Source organism: Chionomys nivalis, chromosome 11, assembly GCF_950005125.1.
Source record: "Chionomys nivalis chromosome 11, mChiNiv1.1, whole genome shotgun sequence".
In the NCBI taxonomy this organism is placed as follows: Eukaryota; Metazoa; Chordata; class Mammalia; order Rodentia; family Cricetidae; genus Chionomys; species Chionomys nivalis.
This window is the reverse complement of record NC_080096.1, coordinates 15,607,103-15,624,813: the sequence shown is the minus strand read 5'-3', so window position 1 is coordinate 15,624,813 and position 17,711 is coordinate 15,607,103.

The following is a 17,711-nucleotide window of genomic DNA, read 5'->3' as shown; positions in this document are numbered from 1 at the left end:
TGCCCGACCACTGAATGACATCACAGCCCTCAGTTGACAGTATCAACTTGCACACCAAAACAGCCCTAATCCCATTGCATGATTCCAACAGAGCTGCTGCATAACTAGGTTCATTGCCAATAGCTGTATTTTGAAAGGAGTCCTTTTTCCCTCAACAGTGGGTTTAAAGTACTCAGTAAGCCACATTGAAAACAGATGTGTACTCATCAAGGCTTGTTCTGTTCCTACAACACAAGCAGAGGAGGCATTTCCTATAATCCTTTTTAAAATTATGTTTATAAACTTTATTATAAAAACCCTTGCAAATAAATAAAAATGTCATATACCAAAATTTACCAGACCCGCAGTCTACACAACTCAGTGAGCATCTATACAGTTAGGATAGACATCCAGAGCAGATGTGAAACTTCACCTTACCGCTTACACATTTGGAGTCAAATATATCTTATGTTCTTATCCTCCACTAAAACCAAAACAAAAAAATCTATTAGTTAGGGGCTGGAGAGATGGCTCAGAGGTTAAGAGCATTGCCTGCTCTTCCAAAGGTCCTGAGTTCAATTCTCAGCAACCACATGGTGGCTCACAACCATCTGTAATGGGGTCTGGTTCCCTCTTCTGGCCTGCAGGCATACACATAGACAGAATATTATATACATAAATTAATTAATTAATTAAAAAAATCTATTAGTTAGAACTAGAAAAACAGTTCCTTTTCTCCTCCTTCATAACCTCTGTCCGTTACCTGCATTCTGTCCTTCCTCAGTCCCCTGGCAGTCACCCTCTCTTATTCCCCTTTCTTCATGCTGTTCTGCACCCACACGTGTATTTGCTTACACATATGCATATACTATTGGCTAGATGCCACATATGAGAGAGAACATGTGGTTTATTTCTGAGGCTGTGTGATCTTGCTTAATACTTACGTTCAAGTTCATCCATTTTCCTGCCAAGTTTTCTACTTCATTTTCTTTAGAGCTAAAAGTGTCCCATTTTATATATGCACAAAATTCCCATTATCTGTTCATCGCCGATGGACAACTAAATTGGTTCCAATCCTTTCCACATCTTGTTCAACATCTGTCATCAGATTTATTGATGACAGCCATGCTGATGGAGTAAGGTGGCATCTCACATGGCAAGTTTTAACTTGCGTTTTCCTGGGGGTTAGGGATATTAAACACATTTCTTTCTTTCTTTCTTTCTTTCTTTCTTTCTTTCTTTCTTTCTTTTTTTTTTTTTTGAGACACGGTTTTTCTGTATAGCTGTGTCTGTCCTAGAATTCACTCTGTAGACCAGGCTGACATTGAACTCTGAGATCTGCCTACCTCTGCCTTCCTAGTGCTGGGATTAAAGACATGAGCACACAACAACCATCCAGTATTGAATACTTTTTAAAATATTGGCCATTTGCCCTCCTTCAGTTCATTTGTCCATGTGTTGATTGGTAGTTTTATTTCCTTAATAGTTAATTTCTACATTCTTTGTAAATTCTACACATTAGCCCTTATCTGAAGTGCAGCTAGTTAAGATTTTTTCCCACTCTGTAGGCTGTCCGTTAACTCTGCTGATTGTGTCCTTTTCTGTACAGAAACATTCAAACTCATGTGCTGTTGATGTTCTATTTAAAAAGTTCTTGCCATGGTGATGTATTTATACCAGAACTTGGGAGGGAGAGGCAGGTGAATCTTTCTGAGTTCAAGGCCAGCCTGGTCTCCAGAGAGAGTTCTAGGACATCCAGGGCTACACAGAGAAACCTTCTCTCAAAATAAATAAATAAATAAATAAATAATAACAAATAAATGGTTCTAGCGTACCCCAATATACTGAAGGGTAGTCTATTGTGTTTTCTACCAGAAGTTTCAGTGTTTCTAGTTTTAAGTTAAGGTCTTTGATCTATTTTGAACTGATTTTTGTACAAGGTAAAAGAATCTAATTCTATTCTCCTGCAGGCAAAGTCCATTTTGTCGGCACCATCTGTTGAACAGGCCATCTTTTTCAAAGTATGTTCTTGCCTTCTTTGTCATGAATTAGGTGGGAATTTCCCATTTTATTTCCAGGACCTTTATTCTGTTCCATTGGTCTTCTTTTCTCTTTTCCCCTCCCAAGACAGGGTTTCTCTGTGTAGCTCTGCCTGTCCTGGAACTTGCTTTGTAGACCAGGCTGGCCTTGAACTCAGAGATCTGCCTGCCTCTGCTTCCTGCATGCTGGGATCAAAGACGTGAGCTACCACCTTCCCACTCTTCCTTTTATTTTATGCCAGTCTGTCTTTATCACTGCAGCTCTGTGGTATAATAACACCTCAGCATTGGTCTTTCTCCTTAGGACTGCTCTGGCTATTTGTGGTGTTTTGTGATTCCATTTGAATTCCTACTTTAATTTTTCTAAACCTGGGAGCTATGACATGGGAATTTTGATAAATATTGCATTAATTCTGTGTATTAGTTTTGGTTATAGATATTTCAATATTAATTCTGCCAATTCTGGAACAGAATTTTTTCCATCATCTAGTATCTGCTGTGATTTTTCTTTTTTAATAATTTGATTTTTTGTTTCAATATTTCACTTCTTTGTTAACTATATATTCCACGATTCTTTTTGTTTGTTTGTTTTTTGAGACAGAATGTCTCTACATTGTATTACAGCTCTGAAGGGAAAGGTATCCTGACTGTGGGGAGCCAGACTATAGCTATAGCTCTGAAGGGAAGGTACCCTGACTGTGGTTTTGTGAGAATCTAAAACAATTAATATATTCTTTGGGGGGAAATTATGAAATGCCAAAGTTAGTACAAGGCAAAAAAATGGAATAAAACATTCTCTGCTTCGTTCCTTCAATAATTTAATTACTGAGTGCCTATTAAAGTCTAGCTACTATTTCTATTCAAACACAGTGACCACCCTCATCCCTAAACAAAATGTTACCAGGCCAAGGAAATTTTTTGCAGGCAAATTCTCCCAAACTTCTATAGAATAGCTTATTTCTATTTCTTCAAAGTTTTTGCAGGGAATAAAGAAGACAGTCTTCAAATTAATTATTAAATCTAGTTAAACCAGATTATAGCTAAATAGGTACAGTATGGGAAGCCTTATAAACCAGCCTATAACTATAAATGGGAAATTCACAGTAGGGTTTATTTAGAATCAGATAAAACTACCAGGATTCATTAGAGAAAAAGATACAGGAAAAACATCAAGTTGTGGTTAAAGTAGCTTTCTTACCTGATACATTCTATCAAACACCTACAAGGCTGGAGAGATGGCCCAGCAGTTAAGAGCACTGTCTCCTCTTACAGACATCCTGCATTCATTCCCGGTAACCATATGGGGGCTCACAACCATCTCTAGTGAAATCTGATGCCCTCTTCTGTCATAAAGTCAGTCTACAGAGCGCTCATATACATAAACTAAATAAATATTTTTTTTTAAAAGCCTATAGTGGAGGTAGGTATAGTGATATATGCTTTTAAGTCTACTGCTCAGGAGGCAGAGGCAGGCGAGGCAGGTGGATCTCCGTGAATTTGAGGCCAGCCTGGTCTTTATAGTGAGTTTCAGGTCATCAGGGCTACATAGTGAGACCCTGTTTCAAAAACAACCGCCCCCCAAATAATTTTCCAAAATTTACTGCAGCTAGATGTTGTGGCCCACACCTTACCCAGCACTTGAAAGATGAAGCAGAAAGATGAGGAGTTCACGACTATCTTTGGCTACATGAGTTGTTCCCTATTCCTCACTATTGGAGTGGAAATGTTTACTCTACCATTGTACGTTGGGAAAGTTTTAAATTTTTACAGCGCCTCACAGCTAAAAGTTTGCCTTAGGTCTCAGAAGAGTCTGGGAGCTCTTAAATGGTGCTGGAAACTTTAGGACCATGGGGATTTTTAAAAACTGAGCAGAATGCATTTTGCATTGTGCAGTGACTGTGCACTGGGGTAGAGTGTTCGGTGTGAGTGTGAAAGCCCTCCCTCCTGCCATATGTAAGAACACAAGCTAGGGGCACTGTTTTTGGGAGGCTGTGGGTCTGGCTGGTGGAGGTGTCACTGGAGATGGGCCTTTAAGGGTCATAGACTGGCTGTGCAGGCTAGTTTTATGTCAGCTTGACACAGCTATCATCATCTGAGAATAGGGAATCTTAATTGAGAAAACGCCTTCTTAATATCAAGCTTCAGGCAAGCCGTTAGGCCATTTTCTTAATTAATGATGGATGGTGGAGGGCCCATCCTTGGCTGGTGGTCTTGGGTTCTATAAGAAATCAGCCTCCCTGGAGAGCAAGTCAGTAAGCAGCGCTCCTCCATGGTCTCTGCATCAACCTAGAGGCAGGTTCCTGTCTTGCTTGTATTCCTTTTTAACTCCCTTTGATGACGAACAGTGGTGTTGAAGAGTAAGCCAAATCAACCCTTCTCCTTTAAAGGTACTTTTGCTCATGGTGTTGGATCACAGCAACAGTGACCCTAACTGAGACACTGGCCTTGCTGTGCAGCCCATTCTCAGCTTCCTGATCCACACCATGCTCCTGTCGCCACAGAACAAACCACATCTGCTGTTGTGGCTTCCCCACTGAGACAAGCAGCAATCCCTCTGAAACCATGAACCCAAACAAACCTTTCCTTGATCAAGCTGTTCCCGTCACCGGGAGAAAACCAGCTGAAACAGTGCCCCGCTGTGTGGGGCGAGAACTAGTCCAGTCCGTTTGGAAAGCCGTCGTGACAGGCTGCCTAGTGGCACAGACCACTTTAGATCACAGTTCACAGCTGTGTTCCAACCCAGGGAAACGTCTGGCCTGAACTCACAGAAGTAAGTCCCAGCAGCTCCATAGCACACTTGGATGCAGCGTCTATGTTCTTCAGCAGAGAATTAGTCAATAAAACATAATGTGCATGACTGAAGAACTCATTGTCACTGTCTAAAGGACTGGATCCGTACCAGTCAACATCGGCGTGCCTCGAAGACAGAGAGTGGCTGATACAGCCAAGTGTCGGATGTGTTCACTAAGCATACATGAGGCAATAGATAAGTTGTTTGGCTTGGTGGCTCTGTGTGGTTAAAATGTTAATGCATCTGTAAGCACAGACAGAATGACAGAGAGCCTGAGGATCGTGCCTATGGGATAAGAGGGATGGGCCTGGGAATAAGAGACGGACAGTAAATAAAGTAGAGGTTGGAGAATAAAATACCAAATCAAATGACAAGCCTGGGACCAGACTGAAACCTCGTAAGAGGAGATATGAGTTCCAGTCCTCTTTCCCTTTCTCATCTTTTTGAGTTAGGATCTCAGGTAGTCCAGGCTACATGCACAGGCAGAGCCCCAGCTCACTGCGTAGCAGAGGATGACCTCAAGCTTCTGATTCCCTTTGCTCTGACCTCCCCAGCACTGCAAGTGTAGGCACACACTACCACGCCCAGTACTGAGGATAGAACGGGGGTGCACGGATGCTAGGCTGCTCTCCGCTGACTGAGCCGCACCCTCATCCCCTAGTTCATTTTCCAAGTCAGCAAACACGAGCATTGCAGACACCTGGCTGCTCAATGATAGCTCCTTTTCTGAGAGCCTTGCCACAGAGTCCAGACTGACCTGAAACTCATCATCCTCCTGCCTCAGCATCGCAGGTGTTCGTACCACAGACATTCACTACCGTGCCCAGCTAATGTTTCCGGAACGAGCAGACTATTTCCCCAAAAAGAACATCTCCAAGTGGGTTGTGCTTCCACTAGGGATCTTGCAATGATTTATCTGAATATTTTCCTCCACAGGGCTCCGCATCATTTGCCTCCAACTGTTTAATCTCATCAAGCGGAGCGCTCACAACTTCCAGTCATTTCACGCGAGGCCATTATCACGGCTGTCTTCCGTGTTGTTTTGTTTTTCATTTGGAGTTGTATTTCTGAAGCATTTCTTCCCCCGGCAGGTTTTGAGCCATCTGCCATAAAGGAGGCACTTAAGATTTCAATAGCAGCGAAAACAGATTAAGCAAAGGTTTGCCTTTCATGTGGAGTGTATTTCTGGTCCGCTTTCAGGTCTGCACCTCAAAGAGCCTTTATTTTGTTTCAGTCGATTGAAATTGAGGCCTGGGTACCGGATGAAATGCCTTTGCGCTCCTTTCAACTGTTTGAATGTGGAGGAAATCTCCTGCCTCAGATATCCGCATGGCTTCCTTTATGTCTCTGCTCAAATGCCATCATTTTTTATTTTGGGGTGTCAGGGCTTGAGCCCAGGGCCTCGCACATGCCAGACAAGTGCTCCACCACTGAGCTACACCCCCAGCTCCAATGTTATCCTTTTTTTTTTTTATTTTTCCTAAGCTAGGATCTCACTTTGTCTCCCAGGCAGGGCTAGGACTCTGAATGCCCTAGCCTCAGCCTCCCAACTCCTTGGATTACGGGTAGGTGCCACCACACCAGGCTGGATTCTCTCTCTCTCTCTCCCCCTCCCATGTGTGTGTATGTGTGTGTGTGTATGTGTGTGTGTATGTGTGTGTGTAGGTCAGAAGTCAGCACTGGGTGTCTTTCTCAATTTCTCTCCACTATAATTTTTTAAACAGGGTCTCTTGCTGAACCTGAAACTTGCCAGTTTGTCTAGACTGTCTGTCGAGTAAGCACCAGGGCTCTTCCTGTCCCCCCACTTCCAGCACTAGGATAGCAAGCACGCACCACAGCCGTCTTTTTACATGGGCGGTGGGGATCCAAACTCAGATCCTCATGTTTCAATACCAGCTGAGCCATCTTCCCTGGCTCACTTTGTTTTTCTTCCCAGCACCTCTTATGTCACACTGTGTGATTATATCTATTTATGATCCTCTTCCCCATGTGGGAACACCAGTCCCTTGAGAGCAGGGACCTTGTCTCCTCTGTTCTCCGCGTTATCTGCACACCAGGAGCAGTGTCTGGAGCAGAGCACATGCTCTCAATAGGTGTCGGCTTGAGATGAGGAATGCATCTCTCTGAAGTATATCACACCTTTCCATCTTATACAGTTTTCTGTCCAGCTCATGCCTCGTAATCACCCGATCTACACGACCCCTTCTGCCGGTCATCTTCCCTCCGACTGTACATTCATTCCGCTAATATTAATGGAGCCCCTGCTGTGTGCCAGCTGCTGTGCCATCCCATGGCCAATGAGAGAGGGCAGGTCTCGGGGGCTCCACTTTCATTTCAGCAGTGTCTGTGACCTCACATGTCTGAAGCTGGCCCGGTTATTAGAAGTTCAGGGCTGGCGAGATGGCTCAGCAGGTAAAAGCGCTTGCTGGGTAAGCTTGTTAGCCTGGATTTGATCCCCGGGTCCCATGGTAGAAGAAAAGAGCTGACGCCAAAAATCTGTTGCCTGACCTCCACGGCATACATGCCACACACACACACACACACACACACACACACACACACACACACAGAGAGAGAGAGAGAGAGAGAGAGAGAGAGAGAGAGAGAGAGAGAATTTTAGAGTTGACATGGTGTTACACACCTGCAATCCAAGCAGTTAGGAGACAGATTAGGAGGATCAGGATTTGGCCAAAGGTACACGAGACCCTGCCAAAACCAAAACCAAAACCTTAGCCAATGTTGAGTGAGTGCTGAACACAGGCGTCCTGGGGGGCACCCAGCTTAGAACCACATATGATGGCTTCAGAGCCCTACAGGATCCTGCACAACCCCCACCTGCTCCTCTCCAGCCTCCGAGATGCTTTAGTCGCTGTCTCTTCCCAGAGTGGAGGGTGGGCTTCTCTCCAGCAGACACAGACACAGTTTGAGAGTTTGTTTGAACCTAAGACCCCTTTTCTATGACAGACTCGGCACTCACTGCCCATTTTCTAGAAAGGGCTCAGGAGACACCTAGTCCATGGCAGTCTTACTATGTGGTTAGTCTAGGCTTAAACTTGTGCCCATCCTCCTGCCTCAGCCTCCTGAGTGCTGGGCTTACAGACACAAGCCACTCCACCCAGCACTTTAGGGTTCTCTATCATTTTAAAGATGAGGAAATTGGTGATAAGTTTAGAAGCTTCTGTAAGGTGGGGGTCAATCCAGGTCGGACTTGGCCTTGCCTATCAACCCTCTTCTCTCCTCCACTGGCCCTTCAATGCCTTAATCTCTCCCCAAGGCCTCTAAACCCAAGGCGTACCGGCCTTTCCACTGGGTGCCCCAGAAGTCCCCAAGTAACTGAGACCATCCCATGAGCCACCATGCACAGCTAGCAAACTGACACACACACACACACACACATTTGTTTTTAGTCCTGGGGATAGAACACAGGGCCTCGTGCCTACAAGGCAAGCTCTCAGCCATTGATGTACGTATGCCCCCAGTATTCTCATATGCTGGCTATTTCCACCCGGCACCCTCACGGTCACTATGTGGGCAGCCTGCTCTCCGAAAGGCCCAGGACTTTGGCCTTTTCCCTCTTCCCTGGAGTAAACAACAGGTTTGTCTAGGAGCAGGACAGACCCGTGCTGGAAATAATTCCCCATTTGGAGGTAGTCTGTGTTAGCTGCAGAAGAAACCTTCTGGCTAGACATCTGTCTTGTTGGTAGTAGTCCACGAAATTTAGAATGTTCTAGAACAATGGTTCTCAACCTTCCTAACACTGCAACCTTTTAATACAGTTCCTCATGGTGTGGTGAATCCCCCAGTCATAAAATTATCTCATTGCTACTTCATAACTGCAATTTACTTCTCTTATAAATCATAACGTAACTCTTTGATCCACGGCCCACAGGTTGAGAATCACTTGTCTAGCTCTTCAGCTGAGGTCCGATGGCAGAGTGCTAGTCCAGCATGTACAAATCTCTCAGCTTTATCCTCAGCACCACAGATGATCCACACCTGTAACCCCAGCTAGGAAAGTAGAAGCAGGAGCATCAGAAGTTCAAGGTCATCTTCAGCTACTTAGTGAGTTCAAAGTTGGCCTTGGCTACAAGAGACCCTGCCAGAAGGAAGGGAGGGAGGGGAGGAGGGGGGGGGAGGAGAGGAAAGTGGGGGAAAGGAAAGGAAAATCTCTGCTGGGACTATGCTCAGCATGCCCTGCTCTCAGGAGGCTGTGGGGACTCCGGTGAATCCACTTTGAAGCTATGATCTCATCTGAGTGTGAATGACATCTGATTGGAATGGACAGACCCTGTGTTTTAGCTGGAGAGTCTTGAAACTGATCTTCTGAAACACAAACTATGTGCACAGGTGCCCAACCAGCTGATAGCTTTAGAGCAGCCACCCTTCAGGCCAGTTAGTCCCAGCCAAACTCGATTTCTCAGCCAAGGGTGCCACCTTGTGGCCACATTGGGCTTGCCAGTTACGGTGTGGCTCCGGTGGTAATTTTAATAAGGTGTTAGTAGGTGGTAGCTAGCACAGCAATACCCTATCAAGCATAGTGAAAATGGTTACAACCCCTGATTACCTAGGACTTACACTAACAATCGAACACCTATAAGTGTCTACTCTTCTCCCCTCTGCTGTGTGCCTGCCCAGGCCACTGCTCTCCGCAGGATACCTCCAGCATCCAGGAGGTAGGATGCCCCCCTGGGGGAAGCAGGGTCCTGATATACCTGCCTTCTCCACACTTGCTGAGCCTTTCACTCTTCATTTTCCTAATTGGCTGATAGGCAACAGCCTTGCTTCTTGTGGGTATGACCTGAGGTGAGTCTGAGGCACCCAGTAACCTGGGTAGGCTCTGCATACAAGCTGGTTGTTGCTTTCCCCAGTGCTGGTCAAAGCCACTGCCCACATCAGGAAGATATGTGGAGCAGAAGTGTGTGGGGTTTACTGAAGACAGAAGCCACTTCGAATACCTTCTTCACCATCAATAGAAACAGCTTCATCATTGTGGTTAGAGGACATCACTTGCATCGAGTCCTCCAAATGTTTCTGCCTAATTAGTGGATAAGCATTGGCTCTTGCTGTTCATTCTTTCTTGTTTAGCCACATTATCAATCCATCCAACTGTTTATTCTTTCAACCATCCAACCATCCATCCATCCTTCCTTCCAACCATCCATCCATCCATTCGTCCGTCCTTCCATTCATCTGTCCATCCATCTATCCATCCTTCCAACCATGCATGCATGCATCCATCCGTCCTTCCATCCATCTGTCCATCCATCCATCCATCCATCCATCCATCCATCCATCCATCCATCCATCCATCTGTCCATCCATCCATCCGTCCGTCCGTCCATCCATCCGTCCGTCCGTCCGTCCGTCCATCCATCCATCCATCCTTTCGTGCCTCAACTCATTCATTGATTCTTCAATCCAGCTATCCAGGCATCCTTCCATAATCCATGCACCCATTCATCTTCCTGTTGTCCCACCACTTCAGTTCATCTGTCTATCAACTCATCAAACCAACAAAGCATCCTTCCCTGAATCTACTCAACCATCACTCCATCCATCCATCCATCCACCCACCCACCCACCCATCCATCTATCCATCCACCCACCCACCCACCCATCCATCTATCCATCCACCCACCCACCCATCCATCTACCCACCCATCCATCCATCCATCCATCCATCCATCCATCCATCCAAGAATTCTACCCATCCCATTCATTCATCCATCTATGCATCCATCCCACCCACGCACCTACTCATTCGTCCACCTATCCATCTACCTCCTCCCAGTCATAGATAATTTCATCTATCCCATCTACCTGTCCATCCATCTACCAATCCATCTGTTCATGTGTCCTCCTATGCATCCATCTGTCCCATTCCATCCTGCCATTTGCCCTTCTAGGCACCCATTCGTTTATCTGCTTGTAAATCTATTAATCTGTCTAGTAACCTATCTATCCGTCCTATGCATCTATCCTCTCCCACCCACCTTCCCACCCACCCATCTATACCATATATCTATCCCACCCACCTGTCTGTCCTTCCATAATTCATCCATCTATCCCAATCCATCCATCAACTCTTTCCCTGCATCTACTCACCCATCAACCCATCCATTTAAAAAGATCTGTCAAATGTCTGCAGGCCAGATCCCAGGCTGCTACTCTTGCTCTGGTCATTTTCTGTCCTGTGGGGGAATAGGAGCAAATGGTCACAGCTATTTATGGAGTATCTACACTGGACTAAGACTTTAATAATACACACCCAGCAAATAACTTGCAAAACCCAGGTAAGTAGGCTGTAGCCATTACTGTCCCATCTCCCAGGTTCACTGGCCAGGAAGTGTGTCAGATACAGTAGGAAGAGCTGTCTTGAAGGGTGGGTCTGCAGCAGGGAGCCTGTCATCAGGGATGACTGGGACCTGGGAGGGAGTGAAGGTAGAGGGAATGATGGGTGGAGGACGTGGGATGGGGAAACCAGGGCAGGGTGATCTGGGTTTGTCTTTGCTGAGCAGTTTTGACTCCACATTTTGTGTGTGTGTGTGTGTGTGTGTGTGTATGTGTGTGTTCCAGAGAAGAGTATGGTGGTGGAAGGGTTAAGGTGGTAATCCTGGCAGCAGTGTGGCATCTGAAAGCAGGACCTGGTGAGGCAGAGTTAACCATAACCTGGCTCTGGAGAAAGAGCAATGGCTGAGTTGGGGGAGGGGTGCTGGGTGTAAAGTAGATGATGGACCCCCAAAGCAGATCATGAATCCACAGAAAGCAGAGAACCTAGACAACCTCCTGTTGATGGCCGTAGAGAAGGTGCTACCACAGGACAAGGAGTCCAAGGGAAGAGCAAGATTGGGTCTCACAGCATCAGGAGTCCAAGTGCCTATTGCTGTCACTCTCGCTCCTCTGCCCCTCCTACTCTGCCTACTACATCTCTTAAGAGCAGGGGAACAAATGGAAACAGGCAGGTGCAGGTGGTAAACCAGCCCTGAGCTTCCTACTGGGACCACAAGGAAGGGGGATGATCTGAGCTCTAATAGGTTCCACCCTGCTGCCTCATGTCACCTTCTACAATCCTCTGGTTTCACTAATATCCCCTGTGTTTCTAGAATGCTCTTTTAAATGATGGCTCAATTTCCTTACAGGTTGGAATAATGGAATTGTTTAGTATATATACGTGTGTCAGTGTATAAAGGATCCAGGGACCAGGGACCACTGAGAAGTCAATGCACCACTTGCTGCTGCAGTGACCATTGGGTGGCGCTGTCTACCCACAGTTCTTGCTGAGCTCGCCCAGTGGGTCCGCGTGCCTGATGATGTCTAAGTGATTCAGAGGTTCTGAAATAGTACCTGGACGACTTCTGGACACTGCTGGACGAACCCACAGGAGCCATATGGAGCCAGTACCAGCGGAACCAGAGAGAGGATGTATCAGAGACTTGGCCAGGAGTAAAAGAAGACCTGGAGTTCAGTGTGCTGACTTGCGGGGAACTGGGGCAAATACTTTACCTCTTGGTGTCTCTGTACCTCTGTAGAATGGAGACAGTGAAGTCTACCCTGTGGGCCTGTGGTAAGAGACGCTGTGCTTGAGCTCAGGGGTTCCCTATGCTATAGTTAGTGTGTCTGATCCTTTTCCAGCATGGGCGCTAACATTTGGGAAGGGTTCCCCAGGTCCTTAAAACTACTTCAGACAGAGGGGTTGTCTCTGAAACTTTGCCACAGCAGCTCCATCACACAGTTGGGGAAACTGAGGTTCTGGGTGGCTGTGGCTTTCTATTGGTTCCACAGCTACAGGGTGGTCTGCCTGGAGTCTAAGCTCCAAGCCTTCGGGGTCCAAGCCCCTGGCCTCCACTGCTGTATGCCAGGGGGGACACGTCTCCAGCTTCTCCACCAAGAACTTTGAGTGTCCCTTACTGAGTCCTTTGCAGGCATGGGATCGCTGCCCAGCTGCTTTCCCGTGTTCTTCACATAGTTGTCCGTAAGGTCAGGGCTTCCTGGCTCACCCTCACCGGACTCTCTGCCTTTGAATTTGTGTGGGATTCTTCCTGGGAAACACAGCCAGGCATGGGGGACAGGTGGCTGTTCTGCAGCTTGACTGAGCTCTGGCCTGTGTGAGGAAGCTTGACTGTGGTTCTGACTCCCCGAAGTGCACCCCCCAGGGGTTCAGGGTAACAGACTATGTGGTAAGGTGGGCAGCTTGATCTTCTGCCTTGATGGGTGAAAGGCAGTGCCATCTTTACGGCTGTGGACCAGCAGAGCCGTGGAGAGGTAAGGACAGAGTGGGAGCCAGGGAACTTCCGGTGTCCCCCAGCCTGGGGACTCTGGGCATCCCAGAGGCATGGAACTGTGGTACCTGGCAGGGTGAGGGGCTTCAGAGCTTAGGGAAGATGCTATCTAGGGCAGAGAGGGGCCACTGAGGCTCAGGAAGAAGACCAGATGACCCGGGGCTGGCTGGCTGGCCAGCCACAGGCTGGAGCCAAACCCTGCCTTTCTTTTGGTCTCCTGCCAACTTGTTCTGCTAAGTCACCCTCTGGCTGGCATGTGGTTAGGTCAGAAGACTAGGCTGAGGAGCCAGGGAATGGGACTGTGGAGGGGACAGGGTGAGGCTGACCTTGCTCTTTGAAAGCACTAGTGGGGAGTTGATTGTCCTCCTCTGACGTCAGCCCTGGGCAAATAGTGGCCTCGGAAAGCAAATATTTTGAGAGTAAATTTGTAAAGCAGGACGAAGTGACTGAGGGCTCCAGGCTTTTCAGCTGTACTCTTCTCCTTCTTGGGGACCAGGGTGTCATCAGAGATGGGAGGCTGGGTTCCCCGCAGGGGTGAAGTGAGCTGAGGGCTGGCAGGGTGGAGGTTAGGGAGATTTGGAGAACTAGGAACATATCCAGAAGCAGGAAGGACAGCACTGTCCATCGGGAGCACCCATCTATGCCAGGTCCCAGAGGACACCCCATAGAGATCATCTCATTTAAGCTGCCCCTTGGCAGGCATTGCTGTTCCCACATGGATAAAGACACTTCAGGTCAGAGTGGCTAAGCAACCTGCCTACAGTCTGAGCCCCAGATGTGGAGCCAGAATCCCATCCCTGCTCTGTCTGGGAGGTTTCAAAGTCTAGACTAGAGCATCCTGCCTCAGGACCACCAAGAACCCTTCTGCATTAGTCAGGGTTCTCTGGAGAAACAGAATTTACTCCCCCCCCCCACACACACTCACACACACATATGGATTTATTAGAATGACTTACAGGCTGTGGTCCAGCTAATCCAAGAGCGGCTGGCTGTGACTGGAAAGTCCAAGAATCTAGTAGTTACTCAATCCACAAGCAAGGCTGGATGTTTCAGCTGGTCTTCAGTAGACACTGGAATCCCAAAGAAGGAGGCCCTAATGCCAATGGAGGAATGGATTTGCTAGCCTAAAGGTGAGGGCAACCAGGCTAAAAGCAAAAGCTTCCTTCTTCCATATTCTTATATTGGCTTCCAGCAAAAGACATGAGCCAGATTAGATCTGGATTAAATGTGTGTCTTCCTACCTTACAGATACGGATTCGTAGATCTTCCCATTTGAAATTAGGCAGAAATCTCTCACAGGTGTGCCCTCCATTTTTGGGTTTTAGTTAGTTCCAGATGTAGTCAAATTGACAATCAAGAACAGTCTTTACACCTTCAAAAAGAACATTCTTTATTAATCTTCATGGGCCAGATGTGGCGGCACATACCTTTAATCTCAGAACACAGAAGGCAGAGACGGGCAGATCTCTCTGAGTTCCAGGCCAGCCTGGGCTGCAAAGTGAGATCTGTCTCAAAAAACAAAATAGAATGTAGATTCTGGAGTTGGGGAGATGGCCTATAGTTGGTAGTGTTTGTGCTGACAAGTCTTGTATCATTTGTCACAAGCTAGCGCCATCTGAGTGGAGGGAACCTCAATTGAGAAAATGTCTCATATGCAACTCTATGGAGACATTTTTTTGATTGATGATTGATGTGGGGGACCCAGTCCATGGTGGGTGGTTCTGCCCCTCGACAGGTGGTCCTGGGCTCTATAAGAAAGCAAGCTAAGCAACCCATGAAGAGCAGGCCAGTAAGCAGCATCGTCCATGGTCTCTGCTTTAGTCCCTGCTTCTGGGTTCCTGCCTTGAGTTCCTGCCCACACTTCCTTCAGCGACGGACTATGACGTGGAAACATGAGTGAGATAAACCATTCTTTTCCAGCTTGCTTTTGGTCATGGTGTTTTACCACAGCAAAAGAAATGCTAGCTAAGAAAATGCGTCCTCAGCACAAGCGTGGAGACTGGAGTTCAGATCCCTAAGACCCACATGCAAAGCTGTGAGAGCCGTGATGCATGCTTGGAATCCCAGCTCTGGAGAGGCAGAGACACGAGCATCCCTGTGGCTCAGTAGCCAGCTAGGCTAACTGAATCAGTGAGCTCTGGGCTCAGTGAGAAACACTGCATCAAATAATACAGTGCTGTGTGATCGAGGAAGATGTGCAATGTTAACCTCTGACCTCATATGCCCGCATACATGTATATGTGCACCCCATACATGTATACACATGAACACACACACAAAGTCATAAACATGCAAGAAGATGCTCAGGCCTCACTCAGATCTATAATAATCAGATCTTTGTGGAGACTTGGAAATGGTTTCTAAAGAGCAGAAGGAGGCGTCCATCAGGACCTGGGGGAAAGTTCTCCATAGTGGAAATCAGCCCTATTTTTCCACGAGGAGCTAGACAGTAAGTCTGGGGTTTTGCAGGCCTTCAGTCTCTGAGGCAACTCTTCTGTTCTGGCACTATAGCCTAAAAACAGCCACCATTGACATTCATGACTAAACCTGGCCATGTGCCAATAAAGCTTTATTTATAAATTGGCCCACAATAGTCTCTCTGTCTCTCTCCCCTGTCTCTGTCTCTGCCTGTCTGTCTGTCTCTGTCTCTCTGTCTCTCTATCTCTGTGTCTCTCTCTGTCTCTCTCTATCTCTCTCTCACACACACACACAAACACTCCACCCTCAAATAGACATGTGGTAGGTTCAGGAACTTCCTTGTCCTAGAGAAGAGAACATGAAATCCAAGGGCTGGAAATTCCACATCTGATTGACAGAACCAGGAAGTCTTCTAGGTGTGGGGAAGAGTGCGGGGCTTCCAGGCTCCAGAGATTCCACACTCTGCTCCTAGGCATGCTGGGTAACTTCCCTCAGTTACCAAATGAGTGTCATGTTCTTAGTTCACACACTGGGTGGGAACCAAACTCCTCACTCCTTGAAGCCATTCCTTCAGTCAACAGTAAGCTTAAGCTGCTAAGCACTGCACTAAACTCCAGAGCTGAGTGCAGTGAGGTCTTTTCAATCTGAAATCCAAGGATTAAAGATTACTTCCTCCTCTCACTATTTAAGAGTCACCACCTGAGTAACGGACCCCTTGGCTCTTGTGCCTTGTGCTAGGATTCTCTGTCCATCAGTTCATCTCTCCCATATGTGCAGTGGAGCTTGGCAAGGATGTAGCACAAACCCCATTCTCTAATTGACTCATCAGTTCAGCCATCCATATGTTTGCTTACCCACCCATCCACCCACCCATCCACCTACCCATTCATTTTCCCACTCATCTTCACATCTACCCATCCATCCATCCACCATTTAATCATTCACTTATCTATCCATCCATCTTCCCAATAATCTGTCCATCCATTTTCCCAGTCTTCCATCAACCATCTATCTAGTCATCCACCCATCCACCCATCTACCTATCTATCTTATCAATCATCTGCCTTCCCAATAATTTACCCATTTACCTTCCTAATTCTCCAATCACACGTACATCACCAATCCATCTGCCCACCCACTCATCCATATTTTTACCCATCCATTCAGCTATCCATTCATCTTCCCAGTCAGACATCTAGTCATCCACACAGCCCCTGTCACTTATCTACCAACCCTTAGGCCACCCATCCCTTTCTATCCATCCATCTTCTCTGCTCTTCATTTCTTTGATCTGCTCACTCACACTTGCAACCCTCCCTCCCTCCATCTATTCGTTCTACCCAACTGTTGGTTGACCACTCACACCATGCCTACTGACCCACTCCCATGAGTTCTGCTGGGGCCACGGTAACTGTGGTTTGGGTTGAACATGGTAGAGTACTTGGACTATAGGTAGCAATCATTCTCAATGTTCAGAATTCAGGAGGGGTAGGATTGGCCATGAGCTCCTTAAGCTACGTACATCTCCTCTTTCCAAACGGAATTCCTTTGCCTGTTCTGCTCTGGCCCTAGAGAACACTTGAGTATTGGGTCTAGAACTTAAGTGCCCTCAAGATCATCCTACATGAAGGAGTGAGAAAACTGTGACATAAGCACATGAATATTACACAGCCATGAAAGGAATGGAGTACTCACATGTGTTACCACACAGAACATTGCTAAGTGAAAATGCTTAGATACACAAGATCATACACCACAGGACTCCAGTCATCTGAAATGCCCGTGATAAACAAAACCATAGAGACAAAAAGGACGCTACTAGTCACTAGAGGCTGAGATAAGGGAGGAATAAAAATTTCAGGGTGATGAAATATTCTGGAATTAGATAATGATGATGATTGTGTGATCTTAAAACAAAGACCACAGGAGTGTGCAATGTAGCCGGATGGATTATGTGGTTAGGAAAAAACAAACACATTAAAAGCCAGGCATGGTGGACATGCCTGCAATCTCAGCTTTGGGGAGATGGAGCAGGAAGGATCCAGAATTCAAAGTCATCAGCTTAGATTATGTGAGGCCCCCATCTCAGAAAGAACACATTGAAAATTATAAATAATATCCCATATGTTACTGCATTCATTCTTCCCCAGAGAAAAGAGAGGACAAGGCACCTGTCAAGTAGGCTAGATACGATCCTGACTGAGT